This window comes from Pan paniscus, chromosome 3 (assembly GCF_029289425.2).
Source record: "Pan paniscus chromosome 3, NHGRI_mPanPan1-v2.0_pri, whole genome shotgun sequence".
NCBI lineage: Eukaryota > Metazoa > Chordata > Mammalia > Primates > Hominidae > Pan > Pan paniscus.
In genome coordinates, this window is record NC_073252.2 from 41,300,749 (window position 1) to 41,325,436 (window position 24,688).

At 40.1% G+C, this 24,688-nt stretch overlaps 1 protein-coding gene across 15 annotated transcripts in view; it reads right to left on the reverse strand.

Moving 5' to 3' along the window:
• APBB2 (amyloid beta precursor protein binding family B member 2) overlaps nt 1-24,688 on the reverse strand; it is a 403,357-nt gene that overhangs the window by 306,628 nt on the left and 72,041 nt on the right. For 12 of the 15 annotated variants that reach the window (XM_034958488.3, XM_055111302.2, XM_055111300.2 and 9 more), the window contains exon 2: nt 22,751-22,906. The exons of the other annotated variants lie outside the window; for them this stretch is intronic. The gene's annotated coding sequence lies outside the window, so the exon portion shown is untranslated. The remainder of the gene's footprint in view (nt 1-22,750; nt 22,907-24,688) is intronic. 15 annotated transcript variants of the gene reach the window in all.

Below are 24,688 nucleotides of genomic sequence, written 5' to 3' on the forward strand. Positions count from 1 at the left end.
CCACAGTCCTCTTGTCATCCATGGAGGTTCTCTCTTTCTCTGCAGGCCACCTATCTGTTCATGCCTCCAATCTCCTGAGCAGAATTATATAAACCGACTCAGGCCTAGGACCTGGCTCACTCACCCAGGTCCCGCTGTGTTAACAAAGTGCCTTTGCATGCAGTGGAAGCTCCTCAACCCCAAAGGCCCCACAACCACGTGACTGATCCTGTGCTGCAAAACCGACACATGAGCAAAAGCCAAGGAACAAAAACAGACCTCGTTCCAGTGCTTCAAAACTTATGGGAAATTCAAGGTGACTTATTTTCCTTGACCTTAAAATAATGTTTAAGTTTTATAACATGGCTGATAATCATAAATGGAAAAGGGAGTTTTCTTTTCCCCTGGGGCCCTGAGCCAGCCCTCCAATTTGGGGCCAAGATTGTTGAGAAAATGTGCCACGATACTTAATTTTTGGCCAGATTCCAGAAAAAGTAGGGGAGAAAAATGAGTTTCACCATCCGTACAGCTTGGGCTGCTTTCACAGGCACCGCGCTCTTGCAAAATACGGCCTAAAATTGACTTCTGCATATTTCTCTTTGCCAAGTTGACCATTTTGTTACTAGAACCTTTGATTCTCAGAACCTAAATCAAGTGAAAAGTCAAATATTTTTAAAAGATCAAATTATCTAAAAACTTCAGCTCTGCCTCAGTACAAAATATAAAGTTCCTGGCTTTATATACACAGATAGTGACTAATTCAGGGTGTTAACTTCTTGTACCTGAAAGAAAATGGAAGGCTTCCAAAGTACTGGGATATCACAGAAGCTGCTGAAAGAAGCAGTTTACTGAATGGTACTTCTGTGTCTTCACAGTTTTAACATGCTCAACGGTGGAAAACGAAAACTGTTTGAAGTGGCTAAAATTCAATGCTTGCTTTGTTTGTAACCAGAATAACCAAAACTGAATATAGTTCCCCAAGATTTTTAATGTCCTGCTTACTGTATTTTTCCTTCTGCAGCCAATTAGAAATGATACTTTTAAAAAATAAAATGTTTAACTCTAGCATCAGTAACATACGTGCTTTGAATTTTTATCAGGAATGGAAAATGGAATGCGTAGAGCTACCCACATGTTCCTTGTCTTGCAAATATTATAGCATCAAATACCACAAAAATAATGAGAAATGTCCTCAAATTTCACAGTTAATAAATAGTTCCTCTGTCCTGGTCAGAAAAGCAATGGAAGAATACCAGAGGGTACTTGGGAGCGTGTGTGTGTACACGCTCATGCGTGCACATCTGTGGTGTGGCTGGGGGTGGGAGTGAGGGAAAGCGACAGAGTTGGGATGCAGCTAAGACTCCTGAGGTGTCCCCTAGGATGGAAATCCTCCACCTGCCCTCTACTCTGCCACCGTGTTGTGTGTTCTGGGAAGCTGACCCATTTAACAACAGGCTGTCTTGCCCACTGGCTCCCATTTTGGTTCAGCCAAATCCTTTCCCACCAGATTCCCTGGGTCCTGTCAGGTGGCTCTCTATATAGGGTCCCCTGGAAACTGCTTCCTCCCTCACCCCTCAGGCCTAGGAGTGGGAGGAGCTTGGCTATTACTAGCCCCCGGATGCAGCCACTTCTTTGTGGCTCCTACATACCCTGTCCCCAATATTTTTTATGGCAACATTTTTAATATATGGCTTCCTTTTTTGGTTGTGTGTGTGTGTGTATGTGTGTATGTGTGTGTGTGTGTGTGTATGTGTGTGTGTCTGAAACAGGGTCTCACACTGTCACCAAAGCTGGAGTGCAGTGGCCCCATCTCGACTCACTGTAGCCTTGACTTCCCGAGCTCAAGCAATCCCTGATCTCAGACTCCTAAGTAGTGGAACTACAGGGCACACCACCAGGCTTGACTAATTTTGTTTATTTTTTGTACAGACAGGAGTCTTACTAAGTTGCCCAGGCTGGTCTCAAACTCCTGGGCTCAAGCAATCCTCCTGCCTTGGCCACCCAAAGTGCAAGGATTACCAGTGTGAGCCACCACACCTGCTTGTTTTTAATATATGTTAATCAACAAGTACAATGACACTTGAGGACAGTACAAGTATCTTCACTGTTCTGACTGGGGTCTGTACAATAGTTTTCCTCCACAATAGAAGCTGACTTTTTTTGAAAATTTTTTATATAATTTAATGAAACAATTTGGTCTCCCTACCTTCTTCCCCTCTGTTCTTCAATCCATTCTAAACAACACTAGCAGATTAATTGTCCTGAAGCACCAAGGTAGGAGTGGCATTCCCTCCACACTAGAGTCCATTGTCTTCCCATTACCTACCATATGCCACCTGTTTTCTTATGGGACCTGGACTGATATGGATACCTGAAGCTTTGAACACTCCCCTAAGAAGATCCTGGCCTGTAATTCCTATTGTTTTGATCCTACTTTTATAACATTCTTAAAGCTAACTGTTGTGGCTGGTGAACTGAAAGGGTTTTTCTTTCTTTTAATCCACAAAATGCCATTATCTGCAATAAACCACAAGGCAGAGGATATATCTTGTAATTTCAGTGATTTTTTTAAAAAACATTACCAGATCAAGTTAGTTCTTTGCTCAAAGCCTTTTCGTCTCTCCCAGAATTAAAAATGTTTTAAGGCCTTATTCTGCCCTGCCGTGCCATGCCCTCCGAATCCTGTCCCTCGCCCCACCAATATTTTTCTGTCCTCACCTCTGCCCTGGCCTCCAGGACAGCATTCCCATTCTTCAAACACGCCGCACTGGCTCCACCTGGAGGCCTATGCCCCTGCAGTTCCCTCCACCTGGAATGCCACCTCCTGAGTCTTCATGTCACAAATTCCTACTCACCTGATTCTTGTGGCCAAAAGCCTTGGCCCAGCACCACAGCTCCAGCAGCCCTCTCTTGCCTCAGCTCTCTCTCTCTCTCTCTCTCTTTCCCTTTGTCTTTTCTTCCTGGTGCTTCTTCCCCCCAGTGCTTACGATCCATCTCCTCCCATAAGAATGTAGGGTCCCCAAGGAGGGGCTTTTGTTAGGCTCACCATTCATCGTCACTGGCTGGAACAGTGGCAAGCAGACAGCCGGCACTCACTAAATATTTGTTGAATAAATGAATGATTCGGTCGGTCAGAGAGGGAAAAGAAAGAACAGCTGGTCCACTTTCTTAATGGTTGTGGCTCAATTTCCAGTGACCAAGGAGATGCTCAGTGGTTATCTTTTGCAGATTACATTGAAGGGATTCTGTTTCTATTAAAAGATGAGCTTATGGAATAACCTGCCATCCAACATGAGGATATTCCACCCTGCATGTCAAAACCAGCACACTGCACAGTAAACAATCAAAAATATGATCAAATGTAAATTCAGAGGCTGAGTGTGGTGGCTCACGCCTGTAATCCCAGCACTTTGGGAGGCCAAGGCAGGTGAGGTCAGGAGTTTGTGACCAGCCTGGTCAACATGGTGAAACTCCATCTCTACTAAAAATACAAAAATTAGCTGGGTATGGTGGCATGCGCCTGCAGTACCAGCTACTCAGGAGGCTGAGGCAGGAGAATTGCTTGAAGTTGGAAGGTGGAGGTTGCAGTGAGCCGAGATGGCACCACTGCACTCCAGCCTGGGCGACAGCAAGACTCTGTCTCACAAAAAAAAAAAACAAAAAAAAAACAACAACAAAAAAAACCCACAAGTAAATTTAAACGATTGCTTAAACTAGCAGGGAAGGGCAGAGATATCTGTAAAGGACCAGACAGTAAATAACTGAACACTGTGTGGACTAGAGTCTCTGTGACAATACTCAACTCTGCTGCTATACCATGAAAGTTGCTTTTCATGGCCATCCAGAAAGCTGTGCTGCCTCAGCAGGAAGAAGCTTGCCCACAGAGCTTTGATATACAGTGCGGAATATCCTCATACATAGATGAACACAGCTGTGTTCCAATAAAACTTTATTATAAACAATGAAATACAAATTTCTATAATTTTCAGCTGTCACAAAATTCTTCTCCTACTTTTGACTTTTCTTCAAGCATTTATTTTATTTTATTTTATTTTATTTTATTTTATTTTATTTATTTTTTGAGACAAAGTCTCACTCTGTCGCCCAGGCTGGAGTGCAGTGGCGTGATCTTGGCTCACTGCAAGCTCCGCCTCCCGCATTCACGCCATTCTCCTGCCTCAGCCTCCTGAGTAGCTGGGACTGTAGGCGCCCACCACCATGCCCGGCTAATTTTTTGTATTTTTAGTAGGGACCGTGTTAGCCAGGATGGTCTCGATCTCTTGACCTCGTGATCCGCCCGCCTCCCCAAATCCCAAAGTGCTGGGATTACAGGCGTGAGCCACCGCGCCTGGCCTCTTCAAGCATTTAAAAATGTAAAAACCATTCTAGGCTCATGGGCCATATAAAAAAAACAGGTGGCAAGCTGGATTTGGCCTCCAAGCTGTAGTTTGCTGATCTCTGGTTTAAATCATTTCTCAAGCTGGCTATTTTTGTCTTGATAAAATACATTCTACCCCATGAATCTGTTGGATATTCTACAACTGATTAAACATGGAATAAATGCATTTGTTATAATTGGCTGGAAAAATAGTTTATTTGGGTAAATAAACATCACTTAATCACTCTTCTAAGACTATCCTTCCACCCAGATTTTGGTCATCTTCTCACACAAGCTCTGTTAGCGTCTCTTTCCTCACCTAAGTACCTTCAATCTGCCATCCTAGTGAAGAAATTCCATCATACTCCTTCTTTCTTTTCAGAAATGGGAATTACAATGAAACTTTGGGATAGGGGAGAAAAGGGTGGCTTCCCAAGCTTTGGGGCAAGGCAAATTCCAGGATAATGTTTTATGACTAAGGGTACAATGCGTTGCCTACACTTTCCTTTTAAGTACTTTCAAACACACCCTGTTGTGTGGGCCCTGGAATGAGAACTATTTTGATTGCAGGTGCTGCTGGAATTCAGGGTCATCTGTCCCCACAAGCTACAAAATTTGCTGAAAAAGCCAGGTTGCATGATGGCATAGCCAAAAGCATGTTATTTCATAACTTAAAGCACAAGATTTTAAATTTCACTCAATTATAATAGTCTCATTCCTCTTACATAACAGCAATATGTGAAGATATGGAATTTGAAGAAGCACTTTTCATGGTATTACTCAGAAGAGTCGGCCACACATAATGAAGAGGTGTGATTAACATCAAATACATCTATGTGGCCCTAGATACAAAATAGAGAATGAGAGTACTTCACTTTAGGTCTCCAGGTATTTTAAATATCCTGAGGTTGGGTGTCCCAGCAACCCAATCAAGAAGGAATTCAAGAAGATAGTTCTCAACATTTATGCCTCTCATTTTCTTCAAACCTAGGATACATCGAAAAAAAACAAAATTTACTATAACCTAATTAATCACAGACTCCACTTGCCCTACCCATTTTGAAAACAGATCTATTGGAATGTGAAATGAAAACTTTTTAAGTTCTTTGGAAGACCTCTAAGTGCTCTGCTGCTTGGAAAATTTCCAAGTAAATCAAATTCAAATAAATAGGCCAAAGGAAGCCAATGGCTTTCCAACTCCTACTGTAAGTAACATACACCCTACACATTTACTGTGAAAACCAGGGATTAAATTAAGCTTCACTTAAATTCCAAGCTGCCGGAGACAGTCTCTTGAGAAAGCAGCCTTGGCTTGAAACCCTGGCATCCCATGCACATGGTCCAATTCACACCAAAGACAGCCGTCCACAAAGCTGTCCTGCCTCAGCAAGAATCTCATCTAGTCAGCTGAGCTTGGGACTATCCATATAAATGAAACCCGAGGACTCCAATCACAGAAAGTTGTAAGATAAGCACCTCAGCTTCGTCTCACACCTTTAATTGGAGTTTTGGAAGGAAACAAAATGCTGACAAGGTATGCAGCTTCCAACAAAAATGATCAGAAAGGCCAGGCACAGTGGTTCACACCTGTAATCCCAGCACTGTGGGAGGCAGAGACCGGGGGAATGCTTGAATCCAGGAGTTCAAGACCAGCCTGGGCAACATAGTGAGATCCTGTCTCTACAAAAAAAAAAAAAAAAAAATTAGCTGGGCATGGTGGTGCATGTCTGTGGTCCCAGCTACTTGGGAGGCTGAAGCAGGAGGATCGCTTGAGACCAGGAAGTCAAGGCTACAGTAAGCTGTTTCACACCTCTGCACTCCAGTCTGGGCGACAGAGCAAGACCCTGTCAATAAATAAGTAAATGAATAAACAACAGAAGAAAATGATCAGAAATGAATGACTAATGAACAACAGACAACAGCAGTTACCTGGCGACCCTGTGAGCATTCAAACAGAAACATCCATCTTGGGATACCCAGGGCACTACTGAGTCTCCCTCTTCCTGACTTGCAGGGAGACTGTGATGCTAAAATAGCCTGGGCTGCCTGCTTGCAGTAGTTTGATAGGACTGCCATAACAAAGTACCACAACTGGGTGGCTTAAACAATAGAAAGTTATTTTCTCACATTTCTGGAGGCTAGAAATGTGAAATCAAGGTGTCAGCAGCACTGGTTTATTCTGAGGCCTCTCTCCTTGGCTTGTAGAGAGCCGTCTTATCCCAATGTCTTCACAGTGTCCTCCCACTGAACGTGTCTGTGCCTAATTTCTTCTTCTTATAAGGCACCAATCAGACTGCACTAGGACCCTCCTTAATAACCCTTAAATTTATCTTAACTACCTCTTTAAAGACTTTGTCTCCAAATACACTCACATTTTAACATATGAATTTTGGGGAGACACAATTCAGTCCATAACACTGTTGGAATCACTAACATGGCAAGGTTCTATTTCCATTTATTCTTACCAGTGCCATGAGGCTAGACTCAATAAACTCACAATTCAATTCTCACTTACTTAAAAATTAGCTACCTTTCTAATATAATGAAAGGATACTACATTCTACAATGTCCCAATGACACCCTGATTTTGATTACAAAAAAAAAAAGCAACATATCTTTTTCACTGTCTTTATGAAATACTTCATAAAGACATACACCAAACAACCATAATGAAAAGTCTTTTGGGGAAACCCAAAGATTTCTAAGCACCAGTTGCCAGTCCACATTTTATAAGCATTTGTACTGCGACAATACAACACAAGGAAAAAAAAATCAAAGCATTCACTTGATATTCCACATCAATAGAAGGCAATTGCAAAAAAATTTCATTCTCACTCACTTCACATGTGCCTTTTCATGTAGCCGTTCACTTCTTGGCATGAAAGGTTGCCTACTGCTGTGTTAATCTAGACTACCTGCTTCCAACATCAAACTGGGTTCAGCAAATGATAACACTATCGGAGATTAAGATTTCTATTCAAAGCAGGTATGTACTACAGAATGGGAGAAAATATTCACAAACCATGCATCTGACAAAGATCTAATATCCAGAATCTATGAGGAACTTAAACAATTCAATAAGCAAAAAAACAAATAACTCCATTAAAAAGTGGGCAAAAGGCTAGGCACGATGGGTCATGCCTGTAATCCCAGCACTTTGGGAGGCCGAGGCGGGTGGATTACCTGAGGTCAGGAGTTCGAGACCAGCCTGGCCAAAAGGCCAGGGGCGATGGCTCATGCTTGTAATCCCAGCACTTTGGGAGGCGGAGGCGGGTGGATTACCTGAGGTCAGGAGTTCGAGACCAGCCTGGCCAACTTGATGCAACCCCATCTCTACCAAAAATATAATAATTAGCCAGGTGTGGTGGCAAGCACCTGTAATCCCAGCTACTTGGGAGACTGAAGCATGAGAATCGCTTGAACCCAGGAGGCGGAGATTGCAGTATGCCAAGATTGCACCACTGTACTCCGGCCTGGGTAACAGAGCGAGACTCCATCTCAGAAAAAAAAAGAAAAAAAGAGCAAAAGACATGAGGAGACACTTCTCAAAACAAGACATATAAGCAGCCAACAAATCTATGAAAAAATGTTCAACATCACTAATCATCAGAGAAATGCAATTCAAAACCACAATGATATACTGTCTTATACCAGCCAGAATGGTTACTATTAAAAAGTCAAAAAACAACAGATGCTGGTGAGGCTTTGGAGCAAAGGAACACTTCTATGCCGTTGATGGGAATGTAAATTAGTTCAGTCACTGAGGAAAGCAGTTTGGAGACTTCTCAAAGAACTTAGGACTGCCATTCAACCCAGCAATCCCATTGTTGGGTATATATCCAAAGCAAGTATGTGACCAGGAATATCACCAGTAAAAGGTAACATTTTAAAATTTCTAAAAAATCTAACTGATCACCAAAGCCCTGTAAAAGAATATCTAAAATAATATAATTGTAATCACTTTAATCTCATTTTAAGCCTTCTAATAACTTATGACTCCAGTTTTGTCCTCCAAATTCAACTACGTTATTCATTAATTCCACAAACAATGGCTGAGATTATACTCTGTACCAGGCAGTGTTCTAGGGGCTGGATATACAGCAGTGAACAAACCAAACCTGTGCCCTCATGGAAGTGACACTCTGGTAAGGTACACACATCACTTCCCCTACTGTCCTACAAACACATTTCCCCTTCCAACCTTCCTGGTTGGGGCACCTGTATCTCCAGCCTCCTGGCTTCCCAAAGACAAAACTAATGGGCTATTATATATTTTTAATTTTCCTTCACATCCCTCCTGAGATCTCTGATTGGCATTTCCAGCCCCTTGCATCCTTTACCTGCCTTTCCTACTACAGACAACACTGTCACCATTTATCTACCCCTAAGCCCCAGTGACGAGCCAGAAGACTCTACTTCCTACTCCCTCCATCACACACCGTGTCTTTGACCAAATCCTATTAATCCTACCCCAGTGTCCCTCCTCTGTCTCTCCTGGCCTCTCCATTCCCACCACAATCCTGGCCATTTTTCTTCTCCCTTAACAGCACAGCCTCTCTCTAGAAGATGAAACCCATAAAGCAGGAAGAGCCATCTATTCACCTTTGAATCTCAAGCACCTAGCACTGTTCTTGGCACACAACAGGAGCTCAATAAATTTGGGGAGTCAAGACTCCTGTGCAGGGTATTCAAGTCCCCTCTCAACTGGCCCCACTTTCCATTTTCTTGCCTCGTCTTCAGTCACTCTCCACCACCAACACCCTCCTGACTACACAGATGGCACATTCCTGCCTCCATGTCCCCTCTCACACTGCTCCCTCTCCCTGAAATGTCATCACCTCTCCCCTACCTGTGTGCCTTGGGAAGTCCAAATCAACAGTCTAGACTTGGCTGAAAAGGGAAGAATTACTTGCTTTTTTACTTTTGTTTGCACAGAAGTTTGGACACATTGTATTAGATCAATAGGCTTTGTTCTCCTGCTGTTGTGCCTCACTGAACCATGTGCACTGGGGCAGGGCTTGTGTCTTTGCTTTGTTTGTTTTTAATTTTCAGTGTCTGACATGTGGTATATCTTAAGTGCCTCTTGAAAGCCACTTATTCATTCCTTCAACAAATATTTATCAAGTACCCAGTCCCCACCAGACACTAGTCTAGGTGACAGGGATGTATCAGTGAACAAAAACAAAAATCCCTGCCTTTTGGAATTTATATATATAAATATATTTATATTTATATAAATTCCTCTTGGCATTTATATTCCAGTGAGAAGAGAGAGACAATAACTTAAAATGTAAGTAAAGTATGCAGGTATGTTAGAAGGGGCTAAGATCTACAGGGAAAAAAATTAAAAGGTTAAGAGGGATTTGGGGAGGAGTGACAGGAAGGTTTGCGATTTTTAAAACATCAATCAGGGTAGGTTTCACCGACAGACTAACATTTGAGTAAGAATTAAATGAGAAAGGACATTATCCAGGAGGATATCTGGGGAAGAGAATACAAGAAGAACCAGCCAATGCAATGGCCCTGAGGCAGAAATCTGCCCACTGTGTTCAAAAGCCAGGGAGGCTGTGATGGGGCCAGCATTCCAACATCAATCCTGCTGTAGCTATACGATGAAAAGAGAAAATTGAGAACGAGAAGGAAAATTTCTAGAATTTCACAGTTATCTAGGAATGAGGAGAAGGGTCTAAGCTGCAGCTTGGTCATTATCAATGAAAAGAATGGAATGTGGACATGTTTCCAAGGTCCACTCCACCAGAAAACAGTCCTGACTCGACCTTCAGCGTAGATCCATTGCTGCCCCTTACACAAGCCCTCATTCATCTGGCCTGGATTATTCCAGTGACCTCCTTGCTGCTTGCCCTAATTCTATCCTTGCCCTCTACACTCTATTCTCAACAGAGGAATCCTGTTAAAACTCAAGTCACACCACAGCACTTCTGCTATCAGAACTTGCAATCAGTCTTCTCTGTCCCCACAGTAAAACATGAAGTCCTTATGATTGCCTAGAGGGCCCCAGAGGGTGGCCCCCTCCTTTCCTTTCTAACTACATCTCATATTCTCCCCATAGCTAACTCTCCTCCAGCTCTGTGAGGAGCTCTTCAGAGCACAGACCCACTGTGAGGCCTTCTACAGAGGCCAGTCTCCTCGAGTGCCTACCGATGCCCCAAGACCACGCCCTCCCCACTTCTGCTCCCCATCCGCCCTCCCTTCTCTCCATGGCCCTAAATGTTAAGGCCTTGTAGGACAGATCCCCTTCCTCTATGAAGCTTCCTAGGATGGTCTGACTCACACCAATTTCTACCTCCTTAGGATCCTGTGGCCTTCAGCACCCACACCATTTATCTCAGCCCTTCAACTGCTCCACATCATAAGGGCCCAACTAGACCATACGTCACCAAAGAACAAGCGCCACCCCTTATGCTTCTCAGGCCCTGAAATACTGACAAGGAACATCACAGCAAAACATGCGAGAGTACAATGTTTTAATTTTTTAATGTGTTTCCAACACATTAAAAGTATGGGGGCATTCACAAAGCTCTACATTTCTGCCTTCTCTTGATGTATCAGCAGATCATGCTACACTGGAGCCTCATTCCTGAACAGCAGAAGCGAGAAGCTGAGCAGTAGCTGTGCCCTTTTTCTCCACTCTATGCCCAAGTTCACTGGTTTACTTTCTGTTGGGTCCTTGTCTTGTCGGCATTTGAGTTTGCTATCCTTGTATTAGGTATTGATTACCCTGAATTTTTAAATTATCAGATTCTTTTGGGAAGTGAGTATGTACTGAAGATAATATCAGTTTTTCCTCATTTATGATATCAATTGACAATGGTGGTGTTTTAGACTTTTCTATATTATAAATATCAATTACATACAAACACATACATATACATACATAGATATGTATTTTAGAAACGGTCCCCTTAATCTCCCTAATAGATTAAAATTCCTATACTATGGTTCACATACCTTGAAATATAGGGGTTATGATTCCCGGCATGACTAAGTTTAAGGTCAGATATCAGTACAGAAGTTATAAAGAGAAGGAGATACGGCAAAAATAAACATTACTGAGTCGGATGAGGTATTTAACAAACCATTTTAGGAAAATACGTTTCTAAAATTCTTATGAAATTAGAAAAATAACACTGTTTACTGATTTTTAAAAATAAAACTTCGGCCGGGCACAGTGGATCACGTCTGTAATCCCAGTACTTTGGGAGGCCAAGGCGGGTGGATCACCTGAGGCCAGGAGTTCAAGACCAGCCTGGGCAACATGGCAAAACCCTGTCTCTACTAAAAATACAAAAATTAGCCAGGCATGGTGGCACACACCAGTAGTCCCAGCTACTCAGGAGGCTGAGGCAGGAGAATCACTTGAACCCAGGAGGCGGAGGTTGCAGTGAGTCAAGACTGCGCCACTGCACTCCAGCCTGGGCGACAGAGCGAGACCCTGTCTCAAAAATAAATAAATAAATAAATAAAAAGTAAAAATAAAACTTCAAGTATTCCATATGAAATATGGATAAAGGTTAGCACAATGCCTTTCTTCTCCAGACTACCATTATCTACATTGTAAAAAAAAATTTCCATCTTCGTATCTATTACTACATTTCAGCACTCAAACTAAGCCAAAGGAGGTAAATCACGTCATAGAAAAATGAACACAACAGTTTCCAGACAAGCCTATCAAGAGTTGAAGAGTTAAGCAGCTATTGCTACCAGAAGAGTTTAGAGGAATCATCTCCTTTGACCTGTGACCTTTGTCTAAGGGTTTTAATTAAGAGAAAAGCAAAATCTGGACACAGAAGTCAAAAGATATTTAAAAAGTCACCCTGGCTTTATCTGTGCATCAGTCATTACTTCAAGTCCAAACAGGCAGGCCTTTCTTAGCAAACAGCTTTCCTGATTAGCAATCAGATTCTGGAGGCTTCCATGGCCACCTCCAGCCCTGCAGTCTGAAAAGCAAATACAATTCAGTCCAAAGCTCCTTTGAAAGCAAACAAACTAAGCATAAAGGTACACCTTCAAACACACTTCAGCAAGATTGAATTCATTGTCCTTCAAATTACATTTAGGAAATATCTTTTTCCTTTCTATTTTTCAACTCAATGTTTTAATTAATAAGCTTTCCTGAGAACATTTGCTATCTATATGCTTTACCACTCTCCCCATAAAAATTGCTTACTTCCTCTGAACTCCCAGAGGACAAGAAAAACTGACAAATGAACATTAGAAAAAAATTGCAATATTTTAAAAAAAACACTTAGTAAGGTTTTATAAAATACATTAAAACTAAAGCAAAATGATACATAATCATACTGCTCAGCTATCCCGATTTTTTTTTAAAGGAAAGAAAAATAAGTGAACATAGTTAGAAAATTCAAATACAGAAAAGGAAGAAAAAGTTTTCCAGTTTATTAACAGTTGTACTGTACATCTTTTTCAGGGAAAAAATGCATACACCAGCATATATACCTGTTTTTAAAAAAATTATACAAAAGGGAATGGTAATCACATTGATTCCACAAGGCATTTTTTTCATTTTTTATATATATGTACACGTAAGTGTGTATATATATCTTATAAATCTTTCCAAAGGAGCACATATACAGAACTACTTCATTCTTTACAAATATGCTACAATATATCATATAAATATCTTGGCATAGTTTTAAGTGAACATATTTATGAAATTGCTGGTGATTTTAAGTTCTGAAATACATCACCAAATTGCTTTTGAATTGTGTCTATTTCAGAAGATAATTTAATCTCAAACAGAAGTCCCTTTTTTGCATGTGCTGTAAGTATCACAACTGACCTGCTGTGCCTCAAAAACTGCATCTCAGAACTGCTAGACAATCAACCCCTAGCAGACCAAGTCAAGCTCTTCTAGACAACACAGACTCCGTGAATCAAACCAGAAATGTCTCTAAAAAGCTGGAGGTTGGCAATCACAGCTTTGGAAAGGGTTCTGTATAGCTTAACCTTTCCGTTTGTTAGTTTCTGTACTTTGTGTCTAAGAGGCAGACACAGCGACAGGAAAAGGAAGAAAGGGATTAACATCTACTAGGTACTTAACTAAGAATGCTACCAGGTGAGAATACTAGAAAAGCAACAGATCGACCAGAGTCTCAAACCATCATAGAGGTAAACACCTTGGTCCCTCTCTCCCCACTGAAAAATTCTAGGCAGCTCCCAAACAAGGAGTGCAGAGTAAGGGGGAGGGGAAGCCAGGAATGTCCAAGGCTTATCTTCTTCCTTCCTTCTCTAAGCAGCTGCTTAGGAGTATCTGATTCCCCCAGCCACCAAAATACCTCTCAGTAATTCACAGCAAGTTCATGGAGTAGGTGGCTGGGCCACATACCTAGCTATAAAACCTAGGACACACTTTCCTTTTTTCTTTTTTTTTAGACAGTCTTGCTCTTTCACCCAGGCTGGAATACAGTGGCTCCATCATTGCTCACTAAAACCTTGACCTCCTGGGCTCAAGTGGTCCACCCACCTCTGCCTCTTGAGTAGCTAGGTTTATAGGCATGTGCCACCATACCTGGCTAATTTTTTTTTAAGTTAATTAATTTTTTGTAGAGATAGGTTGTCCTATGTTATCCAGGCTGGTCTGGAACTCCTGGTCTCAAGTGATCCTCCTGCCTCAGCCCCTCAAAGGGCTGGGATTACAGGTGTGAGCCATCGTGCCCAGCCAGGACAAACTTTTTAGGGCCGGGCGCGGTGGCTCATGCCTGTAATCCCAGCACTTTGGGAGGCCAAGGCGGGCTGATCACAAGGTCAGGAGATGGAGACCATCCTGGCTAACATGGTGAAACCCCATCTCTACTAAAAATACAAAAAAAACAATTAGCCAGGCGTGGTGGCAGGTGCCTGTAGTCCCAGCCCCCACCCCCCCACAAATAAAGAAAATATATAAAGAGAGTTTGCTCTGGGTAAACCACTTCATAGGCAGTGCTTTGATTTATACAAGTATATCATGGAGTTTCGGAACATCTGGATTCAAATTTAAATTAGTGGGTGTAAGACTTGAACAAAAATCATTTGATCTCTCCAATCCTGAGCTTCTCTAAAACTGGGTAACACTGTCTCTGTCAAAGAACTGTTGTGAGGATCAAATGAAGTCTGCCCCCGCCTTGAGCCACTCCCATAAGATACTGAGAAAGTGCTTAGTACTTGGCAAACTGCACATGCAACCTCTCCCCAGAAGGACTTGCATTTTGGCTGTTTCCCTCAATAATACTGCATTTCGTTCCCTCCAGCAAACTACCACAGCTGCCCTCCTTACAGGACACTGCTAACTAGTTCACTTGGAATTTAACTGATTTGCACTGAAGTAACACAAATTCAACATTCCTTATCACTCATATGTTAATGACTGCTCAAGACCAGTGGTCATTTTCAATCCTATTTTAGAATAAACAAGGATCTAAAGTCCTGATTGGAACTCCAGACTTCTTATTTCTAAGAGAATTCATTCCTCAAGTCACTAATTACTGTCTTACTTTTCATATGCTCTGTGACATTTTAACCAGACACCAGAAAAAAAGCCACAGCAGTAACAAACTATATCCTTGAGCCCTCAAAAAAAAAAAAAAAAAAAAAAAATCACCCTTACAAACCCAAGCATAGCATGGTTACTATGATTCTAAAACCTGTCCTCAAAGGGCCTCAGATGCATGATGATTACATTCAAAACTATATTCTTTCATCCTTAAAGACAGTACACTAACAAACTGCACAGAAAGATTTTTTAATGCAAGCCAGACCAATGTTGATACTTGTTTTTTATAAATTATTATATGTTTTTTCATAGACACTATCCAAACCAGTAGACTATTTTTGTTTATGAATGAAGCCAAGGATCAATGATCAATGCTTATTTGAATAGATAATAATCAATTTGGAAATTTCAGAAACTCTGAATAGCTATCGTGTCATGCGTATAGATCTTATTTGGACAATATAATCAAATTAAACATTTTATGCATCACAGATCAGTATGAAACTGAGAAAGTACTGTTTGTTCTTGTATCAGTAATTATATTAAAATAAATGACTGTATGTCACTCACAGTATCTTTGAAAGCTGTTAAAGAAAACCTATACTTCACAGATTATTCAACATAAAAAAAGACAAGAAAAATATCAAAAGATATATTATTCCAAACTCTGTTAATGTATTTATCATAAACATCCTCATTACAGATGTATACAAAATTGTGGCTGTACTAAAGAAGCAAGTTCCAGGCACTCTTTTCTTTTCTAGACAGGATCTGGGTCTTGCTATGTTGCCCATGCTGGTCTCAAGCTCCTGGGCTCAAGCAATTCTCTTGCCTCAGCCTCCTGAATAGCTGGGACTACAGATACGTGCCACCACACCCAGTTCCCTGACACTCTCTTCATTCTGGTGTTGACTCGGTGAATGTGACTAGGTTGATCTGATTTTGCTTCATCTGCAAGCAAATGATCATAAATAGGCCAGAGTCTTCATGAATGTAATTGTACTACAACTCAAACTTCAGTGATTCAATCATTTTGAATCCCAACTTCAGCTGGCAAAAAGGCTCTATTCAAAGTAAACGATGGTTAAGAGGTTACTCTAACCCAGCCATACTTTGATTCAGCTCCCAAAAGAAAACAAGAATAAGAACACCTTATCTTTCCAGAACATTATACTACACTCCTCATGGAGTCATTCTGTGAATAGGTCACAAAGATGTTTAAAGGGGCAACAGAGAGAAAGAAAAGATTTAAAGAAGTGACTGGGTTAAAAGTTTCATAACACCTATTTCCAGGGACTTAGAGTTATAAATGAAAGCTTACTTATGGCTTTGACTTTAAATGAACAATAAAAAAGATAATTCCATGTTGCTCTATGGATATGTTTTTAGGAGGTGATATTATCAGTTAAAAGACTTCCCAGGAAAGTAAAAGGGCCAGGTAACACACATGTCAGTTGCCATCAAGCTGGTCTACTCAGGTTGAAATGAGAAGATTATGAAGAAAGCAGGAAGCAGATAAGCCATCCTGAGAACTGAGCCCTCCAGGAACCAGGACGCGTGGCTTGACCTACTAATGGCACTGCAGAAAACAGGTTCCAAATCTAATAGCATGACTGTAATCTCCAGTTAAAGCCCAGCAGCAATAGTCAGCTCAGCTATGTGCCAGAGAAGGGAAATGTCTCTGCATTTCACCAAGACTTACATTTAGATTTTTTTCACATTAAAAATAAGTCATGTCCCAAACAAAATTAGGAGTTTATTAGAAAACAAGAGAAAATGATCAACTAGATTCCAAACGTCACAATAAAGCACTGACTTTTAAACAATTTCCTTTTCAATGTTTATGCATCCATAACGCAGTTGTAACTAAAGATATATATATTTTGCAATCTTCACATTTCTAATATAATTATTTTAATGTCCTCACACTTAGCTATTCAGAATCATACTAATACAAAGATAAAAACAGAATAGGTAAATATAAAAATACAGCTAGCATTTTATACTACGAAAAATGTCCAATTTTCATAAAACATATACAACTACACTATGTTACCAAACACACGCAAGACATTTTAATTCATAGGTTTTCTATTTAGTAAAATAATAGTTTTGTGATATGAGACCCAATTCATGTTACCATTAATGAAAATACTTGAAATAATATGCCAGCCTTGTAAATCCTTCATTCAGTAGTTACTGGGAATGATTAAGACAGAGGTAATGAAAAACTTAATCTTTTTTTTTCCAAATGCAGAACAGGTATAAAAATGATTACCACCTTTATGAAAAACAAAGCACTGCTTAAAGTCATATATATAGTAATCTGGAAAATGCACTTTGATTGATTCCACATTGTCATCTACCATATTAGATTTCCATAATTACCCCAAAGAGAAAACACCAAATACTAGTACTCCAACACAGTGACTCATAAAGAACAGAGAGGAAAAGTAGCAAAGGTACAACAGTGTTTTTTAGTGAAGACACTGCATCTTAAGTCCAATTCTTGAACTAACTTTTTTCATAGAAAAATTGCACTGCAAAAACCAGTGTGGTACTAGCATAAGGACAGATGGTAAACCAAAGGCACAGAATTGAGAGTACAGAAAGAAAGCCCTTACATTTGTGGTCAATTGATTTTCTACAAAAAAAGTCAAGTCACTGGTTAGCCTTTTCTGCAAATGGTGCTAAGACCTATATGCAAAAAAATAAAAATAAAAAATCAACAAAATAAAATAAACATAGACCCAAACCTCACACCATACATAAAAATTGACCCCAAATGAATTAAACACCAAAATGTAAAGGGTAAAGCAACAAAAGTTTTAGAAAGAGCCTGGGCACACTGAGGCAGGTGGATCATGAGGTCAGGAGATCAAGACCATCCTAGCTAACACGGTAAAACCCCGTCTCTATCAAAAATACAAAAAATTAGCCAGGTGGGTGGCTGGCACCTGTAGTCCCAGTTACTCGAGAGGCTGAGGCAGGAGAATCACTTGAACCTGGCAGACAGCGGTTGCTGTGAGCCGAGATCACGTCACTGCACTCCAGCCTGGTAACAGAGTGAGACTGCATTAAAAAAAACACAAAAACTAAGTTTTAGAAAGAAACACAGAAACTTTTCATGAACTTTGATTAGCCAGCCAAAGAGTTTTTAGAAACATCAAAATCATGAGCTTTGAAAGAAAAAACGAATAAACTGAATTTTGTTACAATTAAAAACTTCTGAGCACCAAACAACACCGTTAAGAAAATAAGTTTATACATACACACAGTTCCCCATATTGATGCAATTTATCAATGATTAAAATTTACAGTATTTCATTGTTGGGGGGAAAGACACCATTAAACAAGCCAGAGACTAGAAGAAAATATGTGCAAATCATATATCCTATAAAGAGCTTATATCAGACTATATACAAAAAGAAACAACCCAATATAAAAATGGGCAAAGGATTTGAACAGGTATTTCTCCAAAGAAGATACAGGAGTGACTAAGAAGCTCAAAGACTGAATAACTAAGTCAACTGTGAGAAGATAAATTTCATAATTATCATCTTTTATCCTTATCAAAAAGCTACATAACAGAATGATTTCACTAGAAACTCCAAAGCACATAACTTTGTATTTCTCACATCACACTCAAGTTTTCAAATCACTGCAAAAATAAATAATAATAACATCCAGATTGGACAAGAAATAAAACTATATCTGCAGTGACATAATCTGGTATATAGAAAATACTAGCAAAGTCATACACATAAAAAACTATCAGTACTGATAAACAGGTTCAACACGGTTGCAGGAAACAAGATCATTATACAGAAACCAACTGCATTTCTATACACTAGCTACAAATACTTTGAAAATAATTACTTTCTTAATTTATAAAGGCATCAAAAAGAGAAAAATACTTAGGAATAAATTTGATATGGAAGTATTAGACTTGTACCCTGAAAGCAATACAACACTGTTGAAAGATATTAAAGAAAACTGAAAGAAATGGAAACGTGTCCCATGTTCACGTATCAGAGCTCTTAATATTGATCTGCAAGTCAACATAAGAGCTCTTAATATTGAACTAGAAAGTCAACATAATCTCTATCAAAAGGCTGGCTCAACATTCAAGTATCAGTATCATCCATCCTATGAATAAGTTAAAGAAGAAAATCATGACCATATCAATAGTTGCAAAAAAGCACCCAACAAAAATCCAACACTATTTCATAATAAAAACTCTCAGCAACTAGAAATAGAGGGGAAATTTGTCAACTTGATAAAGAACATTCACAAAAAACCTAAAACTGACATCATATTTAATGGTGAGAAACTCAAATGAGTAAAAAATTTATCCACATATCTATATAAAAACCTGCAAATTAATGTTTCCAGCAGTATTGTTCATAACTGCCAAAACTTGGAAGCAACCAAGATGTCCTTCAATAGGTGAATGGATAAAGTGTGGAACAACGATATAATGGAATATTATTCAGTGCTTTAAAAAAAATGAACTATCAATTCATGAAAAGACATGGAGGAAACTTAAATGCACATTGGTAAGTGAAAAAGCCAATCTGAAAAGTCTATCTATTGTATAATTCTAACTATATGACACTGTGGAAAAAGTAGAACTATGGGGCAAAAGATAAGTAGTGGCCAGGGGTTCAGGAAGAAGAAATGAACAGGTAGAACATGCAATTCTTTTAGGGCAGTGAAACTATTTTGTATGATACTGTAATGGAAATACAACTTATATATTTATGAAAGCTCATAGAACATACAACGCAAAGAGTGAACCTAATATAAACTATAGATTTTAGTAATGATAATGTATCAATATTGGCTCATCAATTATAATATACCACACTAATGCAAGATACTAATGATATAGGAAACTGGCAGTAGAAGTCACATGGAAACTTTCTGTACTTGCTGCAAAATTTCCCCCAAAAAACAGTGTAATTACAAAATATAATATTAATGAAAACTCTATCATTAAAAAGAGGAAATAAGTCTTTAAATTCATTTAATTCTTCTTAAAACAGAAAGCTGACTGAGGTTCTGGTGAGAACAGCAGCTGTTACCTTGTCGTGTTAAAACTAACTCCAGACAGCTTTCTGATAACCTCTCATTTGGCTAGGCCTTAAACAATTGTATTCAGAGTAAATAAACAAGATTCTACCATTACTAACCTCTGAAATTATCTTCATTATCTGCAATTTACTTTAACTATAGGCTCTGGAAAGCCTTCCCTTCTTTTAGACTCAAAAAGCAAGTAATTGAATTAAATCTATTTTTTAAATCTTTTTAATGTTTTTTAATGTTCCTAAGACTTAATCCTCTTCTACCTTGTTAAATAATCGCCCTCCCTGCTAGTCTACCACCCAACAGAATTCCTAATTCCATCTCTGTTCCCACAAAACTTTGTTCTTACCTCTAGAGATACATTGTCACACTGCATGTCAGTCATGTGAATACTTATCTGGCCTATCCCCTACACCAGGGGCCCCTGGTACCAGTCTGTGGCCTGTTAGGAACCAGGCTGCATAGCAGGAGGTGAGCAGTGGGCTAATGAGCACAGCTTCATTTGTATTTACAGCCGGTCTCCATCGCTCACATTACCTCCTGGGCTCTGCCCCCTGACAGATCAGTGGCAGCATTAGATTCTCATAGGAACGCAAATGCTATTGTGAACTGCACATGCCAGGGATCTAGGTTGCATGCTTCCTATGAGAATGTAATGCCTCATGATCTGCCACTGTCTCCCATCATCCCCAGATGGGACCACCTAGTTGCAGGAAAACAAGCTCAGGGCTCCCACTGATTCTACATTACAGTGAGTTGCAAAATTATTTCATTATAGACCACAATGTAGTAATAATAATAGAAATAAAGTGTACAATAAATGTAACGTGCTTAGATCATCCTGAAACCATCCCTGCCACCCCACTCGCTGTTTGGAAAAACTGTCTTCCACAAAACTAGTCCCTCACACCAAACAGGTTGGGGACTGCTGCCCTACACCATGAGCCCCTAAAGACAGGGACTATGCCACAGTCATTTTACACTAAGACCTCACTTCTAGAAGGTACCACCAATTGGGATGTTTTGGATGTAAGAGACAGACACCTAACTCAGATGAACTAGCTAAGTTGCCAAGAAAGTGAAACAGGAGATGCTGGGTTTAGGCACTGCTGAATTGCAGGCCAAAAATATGTGTGTGTGTGTGTGTGTGTGTGTCTGTGTGTCTGTGTGCACACGCGCATGTGTGCGTGTGCATGTGTGCATGTGCATACGAGTGTCCCTTCCCTTCCCACCAATCTCTTTTCCTCCATCTCCCTGCTTTGATTTCTCCTGTGTTGTCTTAATTTTCAGTAAGGTTTTCCCTAAGTCATAGAAAAACTGCCACTAGCAGCTCCAGCTTAACAAACTCACAGAAGGCAAAACTTCTTCAATAGTTGCAATAAGAATACTATGGCCCCTCCAAAGATGGTTGTGACCCTTTAGTCCATTTTCATGCTGTACCTGAGACTGGGCAGTTTACAAAAGAAAGAGGTTTAATGGACTTAAGTTCCACATGGCTGGGGAAGCCTCACAATCATGGTGGAAGGCAAGGAGGAGCTAGTCATGTCTTGCATGGATGCCAGCAGGCAAAAAAAGACAGAGCTTGCGCAGAGAAACTCCCGTTTTTAAAACCAACAGATCTCATAAGACTCATTACCTATCACAAGAACGGCACAGGAAAACCCTACCCCCATAATTCAATCACCTCCCACCAGGATCCTCCCATGACATGTGGGAATTATGAGAGTTACAATTCAAGATGAGATTTGGGTGGGGACACAGCCAAACCATATCACTGGCCACGCTTATGTTACATGCCCATAACTGAGTCAGCAGGGTCACCTCCTCTAACTACACAGGGTGAAAATGAAGCAAGGGCAATTGTCCAGGAAAAATCTGGATGATTTATTAAAAGATGGAGGAAAAGGATGCTGGGCAGACAAAGCCAACAGACATTCACTACTTCACAGATTCTGAAAGACTGTGACTCACTACTTTCTAGGGAGTATTTATTAGCTGCTTATGTAGAAAGCTGACTTACCCACTGAATGTCCAATAGAAATGGTCTGCAATGTCTGTCCCTGTACAATATATGTTTTCAAAATGAATTATTTCACTTTACTGCCTCATATGGGGTTATCCATGCTGTTTCATTCACCTGGCCCACAGTGAGAGCATTTGGCATTTATTTAAACACCTATGTTTTTCAGGACATTTCTCTTCCCCTGTCGTATATAAGTATCTTAATGCCAAATGCACACACTGCAGAAAATGAAATGTGTTGGTGGCTTTTGTTTGGGGAAAGATTAGAGTATATAAAATCTGGCCAAGCAGACTGGAGGCTCACAGCCAGAATTATCCCAACAGAAATGGCAGGTCTCCATGCCCCACCCTTCAAAGTTCGAAAACACAAATGAGTGCAAGTCTTTGAAACTACAAATCCAACTCCATGAGGCTGGACACCGCTTTCTCCCCAAAATAAAGCCAAGACCATTGAAGTTGGCATAGGTGGCTTCTAGTTGTGGCTTCTTCCAATATTTGTGCCAATGTCCTTCTCTCTTCTCTGAGAGAGGAGAGGAAGATGAGAAAGAGGATAGGACAGAGGAGAGGAAAAGGAAGAGAAGGAAAGGAAGACATCATTACACTATACACAAAAGGCTATCAGCATGTATCTGCCATTTACACATGCTGGGACTCTCACAAATAACTGAAAATAATCATTTGGGGTGGTCTCCAAAATGAGCCTGGAAGGAACAAAACAACTTTTCCCTATCCAGCCCAATCCGCTTTATCCAGCCTCTCTTACTTATACCAACCTGATTTTGCTTAAATTATTGTCAGCCTCAGCTTTTCACAGGAGCTTTCTTTTATGGATTTTCCATCCAGCAAATGTTTCTGTTCCACGGCTGGGCAGATCCGACCACAGCATGCTTGGCTACAGACCACAGCAGCTCACCCACAGCAACTCCAACCTGGGGGGGCAAAGGCCAGAAGCCATTATAAGGACTCAAAGTCACCAACTTTCTCTCTCTCAAGGGCACATATTTGGCAGGATAACCTCAAACATGTTCCCAACGTTCAAAATCATTATAAACAGAGGCAACAGCTTACAAGGTATCCTAAAGGCAAGTGTGGGCTATTCTGAGGGGAGGATTGAAATATTTAATCATTTATTGAAAAGGTTTGGCCCAGTGATTATGCTCTGTTTGTGGGAAACTGAAAAGCCAGATGTTTTAATTAACCATGGAAAACACAAGCTACAACTAAAATTTCATGAACATACTGATCTGCCCCGTGGAAAACCACAGGAATGTTCTGGCAGGGCTCAGTCTGAATTCTTGGGACACAGAGGGCTGGAATCATTCCCCTTAGGAACTGAAACAGAAAATTAACTTGCTCAATATGCTTTAAAAAGTAAAGCGAAACCCAGATTGAATCTCAAATATAAAACATTACAGGACTTCAAAGGGCACCACAAAAAGACACATAAGTGGGGGCTATAAAAAAATTCTAATGCGGTTCAGGATTTAGAATATATTTACATTGCAATATGAATGGTGTAATAGAAAATTTTATAGGCTACATAATCCAAAGGGGAAACGAATAATCTTTCATTTCCTAATAGAGGAAATTATATATGAAACCAACATTCAACAAGTAAATCATAAATATTATCAAACGTATAACATAACTGGGCAAAAGGAATCCCTTAAGTATCCTGCTGCCAAACATGTGGCCTAGCCCACAGGCGCTACCATGCTTTAGCTAGAGGAATCAGGGCTTAAGGAAAAACAGTGTGGAAATAACTTATGCTCACTGGTGGTGCAGCTAGCAATTCTGGCACAGAAAACTCAATGAGGGAATCTTATGAAAGCAATTAGTGAACAATAAGAGCTAATAGATTAAGAAGTCTTCATTTGTTAATTATAGTAACAGTTATGACGACATCTGTATATGCCAAATATTGAAAGTCTATTCAAGAGGGGACAGGACAAATGTTATTTTCAGATACTGGGTCCACAGTTCTATTTCTGTAAATCAAAACAGTCCTCGTCACAAGTGTGCTAAGCATAACATTACATTAATCTCTACCTTCAGTTGAAACCTCAGTCCCAAAAATCATCTCGAAAGGAACAGCAGAAAAAAAGCAAGATATCAAGTTATATATGTATGGTATGATCCCAATTTTGTTCTACAAACTGAGTGCATATAATCTAAAGACACCTAAGTGTGAACAACAGCACTTTTGGGTTATGGAATGGGAAGCTATTTGTATTTTCTTTCTAGTATTTTCCAAATTTTCTACAATTAACATGTATTTTAAGAGAATTTTTAAATAAGGGATTTAAGACTGCAGGAATACAAATCAGAAATGGGGTATCTATGCTATATTAGCCTGATCTTTGGTCTGCCTCTTATCTGAACAGAGCTAACAAATGAAGAAGTATTTATCTGATCACAGAAGTTCTTAATTTACACGTTCAAAACCCAAGTGTCCAGTAACACTTCCAGTGATGAACAACACTTTCCTAGAAATAAAAAATTCTTTTTTACTCTGCAAACTTGCCACAGACAGAGAACCATAGTTGTTTCCCTCCCTCACCTATCGCATCCAAATTTCTCTATCACTGGCCATGCCATAAAACTGTCACTAAGTTAAAAGAACGGGCTGGGCATGGTGGCTTATGGCCTGTAATCCCAGCAATTTGGGAGGCTAAGGCCAGAGGATCACTTGAGCCCAGACGTTCAAGACC